Source organism: Spermophilus citellus (genome assembly GCF_964194105.1).
Source record: "Spermophilus citellus genome assembly, chromosome: 15".
NCBI lineage: Eukaryota > Metazoa > Chordata > Mammalia > Rodentia > Sciuridae > Spermophilus > Spermophilus citellus.
In genome coordinates, this window is record NC_138195.1 from 4,437,166 (window position 1) to 4,443,165 (window position 6,000).

Sequence of the window (6,000 nt, forward strand, 5' to 3'; positions counted from 1 at the left end):
ATTATAGTCATAAATCATGGCAGTATTTGTCGTTACATATTTCCACATGCACAGTATAACACTACAGTTTGGCCAATATCATTCCCCAGTATTTTCCCTTCACTCTTCCCTCTCCTGGTCCCTTTCCTACACTCTACTGATCTCCTCTTTATTTTCACTTTCTTTTCCTTTTTCCTCTCTTGCTTCCACATCCGAGAGAAAACATATGCTCCCTTGATCTTATGAGTTTAGCTTATTTTGTGTAACAGAATGTTCTCAAGTTTCATCCGTTTTCCAGCAAATGACATAGTTCACCTTTATGGCTGAATAAAGCTCCATTGTGTGTATATGCCACATTTTATTTATTTATTCATCCTTGATAAGCACCTAGTTTGGCTCCATAGTTTGGCAACTGTGAATTGTGCTGCTATAAACATGGGTATGCATGTACTACTCTAGTATTATGACTTTAATTCTTTAGGATAAACATTGAGTAGTTGTATAGCTGGGTTATATGGTGGTTTCCTGCCTAGTCTTTTGAGGAACCTCCATACTGATTTCAATAGTTGTTATATTCATTTACAATCCTATAAACAGAAAAAAGTGTCCCTTCTTCTCCACATTCTCTCTAGCATTTATTATTGTTCATATTCTTTTTTTTAAGTAGTTGGACACAATACCATTATTTTTATTTATTTATTTTTAATGTGGTGCTGAGGATTGAACCCAGGGCCTCGCACGTGCTAGACAAACAATCTGCTGTTTTTTTTTTTTTTTTTAGGAGAGAGAGAGAGAGAGAGGGAGGGAGAGGGAGGGAGGGAGGAGAGAGAGAGAGAGAGAGAGAGAGAGAGAGAGAGAATTTTAACATTTTTTTTTTTTATTTCTTAGTTTTCGGCAGACACAACATCTTTGTTTGTATGTGGTTCTGAGGATCGAACCTGGGCCGCGCACATGCCAGACAGGCGTGCTACCGCCTGAGCCACATCCCCAGCCCCAGCAATCTGCTGTTGAGCCACAACCCCAGCCCCGTATCGTTCATATTCTTGATGGCTGCTATTCTGACTAGAGAGAGATGAAAGCTCACTGTAGTTTTGATTTGCATTTCCCTAATTGCTCATGATGTTGAACATTTTCATAGATTTGTTGTCCATTTTTATTTCTTCTTTTGAGAAGAATCTGTTTAATTCATTTGCCCAATTAAGCTAGGTTATTTGAGGTTTTGGTATTAAGTTTTTTAAAGTTTCTTATATAGTCTGGATATTAATCCTGTGTCAAAGAGTAGTTAGCAGGGCTGGGGATGTGGCTCAAGCGGTAGCACGCTCACCTGGCATGCATGCAGTCCAGGTTCGATCCTCAGCACCACATACAAAGATGTTGTGTCCGCTGAAAACTAAAAAATAAATATTAAAAAATTCTCTCTCGCTCTCTTTAAAAAAAAAAAGAGTAGTTAGCAAATATATTTTCTCCCATTCTGTAGGTTCTTTCTTCATGTTACTAATTGTTTCCTTTGCTGTGCAGAAGCTTTTTAATTTGATGCCATTCTGTTTATTAACTTTTGTCATTTTCTGAGCTTTAGGAGTTCTAATAAGAAAGTCATTGCCTGTACCTATATGCTGGAGTCTCAAACCTATATTTTCTTCCAAGGATTTGCATAGTTTCTGGTCTAATTCCTGGGCTTTTGATCTCTTTCAAGTTTGTACAGGGTCTAGTCTTATTTGTCTACATATGGATAACCAATTTTCCTGGCACCATTTGTTTAAAGCCTGTCTTTTCTCCCAATATGTTTTTGGCATCTTTGTCAAGAATCAGATGACTGTTAATTGTGTTGGATCTTTTTCTGTGTCTTCTCTTCTTTCCCATTGGTCTATGTATCTGGTTTTATGACAGAGCCATGCAGTGGTTATTTCAATAGCTTTGTAGTATAATTTGAAGTCAGGTATTGTGATGATGCCTCCAGCTTGCTTATTGACTTAGAATTGTTTTGGCTATTCTGAATATTTTATTCTTCCAAATGGATTTCAGGACTGTTTTCTCTAGGTCTGGAAAAATGACATTTATTATTATTATTATTATTATTATTATTATTATTATTATTATTATTTTAAATTTATATATGACAACAGAATGCATTACAATTCATATTACATATATAGAGCACAATTTTTTATATCTCTCATTGTATACAAAGTATATTCACACCAATTTGTGGGTATTTTGATGGGAATTGCATCAAATCTGTATGTTGCTCATAAAACCAATTTCAAACATATACAATCATATTAGTAGTGATTTTAGTGTCCAAAAAGAGATCTACTAAACAATAATTACTGGGCTGGTTTGGTGACTTGTAGTCCTAACTACTCAGAAGGCCAAGCCAAGAGGATTGCTTGAGTCCAGGAGTTGGAGATCAGGTTAGGCAACATAGCAAGACCCCCATCTTAAAAATAATAATAATTACTGATGTCAAAACACATCTCAATCATTATGATAGTCACTAACTCTTCATTGTTTTCCTTGAAACTCTAATATACAATTAGTGAATGTCAATTTAGGACTAATTGTGCTGTTTTATAGTGGAGAAAGCTGATTATAATAGTAAATGAAATCAGCTATCATGAACTGATTTGTGTTTATTTAATTACAATTATCATGCTGATGACTCTACATATTAAGTCTCCACCTATAGTCCCCTAGGTGCTAATTTTAAAAACATGAGTTTTCATTAAAAATAAGAAAAAAAAAACCCTCCATATGCATTTCAATAATTCAAATTGTATCATAATTTGGCTATTAACACAAGGGAAAATCAATGCAACTAATTCTGATTTACATTCAAGATTACACAGTGCAAAAGAGGAAATAGTCTTGGAAAGGGAAGTAGAAAAATGTAAGATACCTCTTAGAGGTCAGAAAAAAAGAAATTCAAAAATGTGATTTTTTTTTTAAAGGTAGTGTTAACTTGAAGTGGAAAACAAAAAGCAAAAAACCTTTGAAGCAAAGTCAGTTGTGTTTACAAGGGCCTTTGAGTTTCTTTGATGTTTTAGTGATTCTGGTTTTTAAAATGTTGATTTGTGGAGGATGGGCACAGGGGATTGAATCTAGGTGCTTAACCACTGATCCACATCACCAGCCATTTTAAAACATTTTTTTTTTTTATTTTGAGATAGGAAATCCATAAATTACTTAAGGCCTTGCTAAATTGCTGAGGGTGACTTTGAACTCAAGATCCTCCTGCCTCAGCCTCCAGAGCCACTGGGATTACAGTGTGCATCATGAAGCCCGGCCTTAAATGTTGATTTTATAATCCTTTGTTTTTAGCTGATAAGAGAAATTACAAAATACAGAATACTTGCAAACTACAAAATATAGGATACTTACAACTAAAGTTGCTTTGTTAAATTATCAGAGTTTCAAGCAGTGACTCTCAAACTGGGAATCACTGGGAGAGTGATACTAGTCTTATCAAGAGAAGTTTAGAAATGCCTGGGGGCATTTTGTTGTTGTTTCACCATGACTGAGGAAACTACTAACTTTTTTTGGCCAGGCCCATAGATAGTATATAACCTTCAGCTAGTAGGAATAGTCCAAACCAAAGTACCAATAGAGTTCTATCAAGAAACCCCGGTGCAAAGAAGTAATCTACCAAGGAAAACACAGTTGCAGTTAAGTAAGAGAACAGAGCAGGTGCTGGGTGCAGTGCTGCATGCCTGTAATCCCAGTGGCTCTGGAGGCTGAGGCAGGAGGATCGTGAGTTCAAAGCCAGCCTCAGCAAAAGTAAGGCCCTAAACAATTCAGTGAGACCTTATCTCTAAATAAAATACAAAATAGGGCTGGAGATGTGACTCAGTGGTCTAGAGCCCTTGAGTTCAATCCCTGTTACCAAAGAAAAATAGACCACCCAGGTGACTTGTTTGTACCAGTAGGTCTACCTAAAATGAAAAGGGATTTTATGCAGTCAAATTGTTTTATTATCCATTTAAATATAATTCTTTATTTCTTTATGTTTGTCAAGAAGTAAATATATTTAAGATAACAATGAAAAATAATAAAAGAATGACAAGTGTAGGAACCTAATGATGACTTACACTTTTTGATTACAGACTTGAGATTCATCTGAAATGACAATGCAATCCCTAGCTATTGCAACAGAAATCTTAACCTCTGAGTGAAAAAAAAGAGGGATGTTGAGATACCTTCAATCATCTTTTCTCACTTCTGTGTAAGTACCAAGAGAGGTTGGCTAAAAATATTTTAAAACCTAAAACATACTATTAAACTTGGCTTTTCTTTAAAATAAGTGCAAGTATATGATATGGCCTAGTATTAATTTACAATCCCTACTTTCTTATGCTGCGACTGTCTTTAAATGTGCCCAGTTTGAACTGAGATGTGCCATAAGTCAGATATCAAAGACGTATTATGAAGAATGTAAAATAACGGTTATATTTTTATTTTGATTACAAGTTAAAAGGATGACATTTTGAATATATTGAATTATGTAAAATGTTATTATTAAATGAAGCTCATCTGTCTTATTTTTTAAAATATGACTTCTAGAAAATTTAATTTACATGTAGAGTTAATATTATATTTCTATTGGTGGTTCTAAGGGATCAGTGAGAAATAAGAGAAAGATCATGTTCAGATTCTCTATTTCATCATTTGGGTTTGATGTCATTCACTGATCCTCTTATGTATTCCAAACCATTTCAAATTTCATGTGGATTTGGGTAAGACTGAGCTTTCATACTAATTGCAGAGAACTTACTTTCCCATATATGTTTGTTCAGTGTCCCCCACTGAGTATAGTCTTCATAATAGTGTTTATGGTCCTGTTTCTAATTTTATACTGCATGCATCAGTTAAAATGCTGAAGATTCAGGAGGGTTTGCTTTGCTTCAGTGTATGCTCTGGTAGACTATATGTTATCCCGAAGAACATATTTTCTCCTCCACTCTCCGTGTCTCCTCCAAGAGGTGCTTGTGATCTTCCTAGCACACTTTGGGAGGATGTTATCAGCCTTACTTTGTTTCAGTGAGAAGAGAACAGTTTCCAGAGTAGGAACTATCTAAAAAGGTCTCCTTAGTGATGAAAGCATTTATTGCCAAGACTTTTGTTGCTTTGTCAATTGTCTATATTGGCTGTAACTGCCAGGATTTTGCTGTTTAATTTTTTAAACCACATAAATGGGCAATCTTTCATATATTATCTCTATTTCTTCTTTAAAAATGAATTATAAAATTTTAACTTTGACCCATATTTGTATAGATGAAATATCTGAGACTCAGAAAAGTTGATGATTTGCCTATAGTCACACAATTAGACTTCTGACTCTTACTACAATCCTTTTGGCTATATTCCTTACTTCTGCTGTTGTTCTGGTAAGGAAGTAATTTATATTTCTGAAAACTAAATGGATAAAGCCCAACAGTGCACTGTGGAAATTGAGATGAGCAGGCCACAAGTCCCCAATATCTGTTCTGCGTTTATTTCAACACACCAAATGTTTGACCTCCATGAAAAGAATGCCAAGGTAAATTAGGCAGAACCAGAAACAGGAACTCATATACATGCCATATATTAGTGGCAATTTCAGATGTTTGAGTTTCTTTCTTTGTACAGTTGAAAGTGGAATAATATTTGTCAGGGCTAGACAAACAGTAGATGCTGGCAGAAGACCTTGCCTTGTATATGACTCACTTCCATTAGTATAGTACACTTCGACATGACTTTTTAATTGTGGGGAGTGCCTCAGCCCTACTGGTCATGCCCAGCCTAAACCTCCATCTTCCCTGGATTTAAGGACAAGATACTTGTTTAAATTCCACTTAAGTTATATGATCCCTTTACTTAAAGTCTAATATTTTATGCATTTTTATTCTATTAAGTCTAAATCCTTATGCTTGATTTTCAAGGAAATTCATAATCTGACCTAAGCACACAAATATGTCATCCTTTATAGAATCCTTTCCTCTTAGCAAAATGAGATGTCTTTACTGTCCTTTAAACATACTTCTTTCT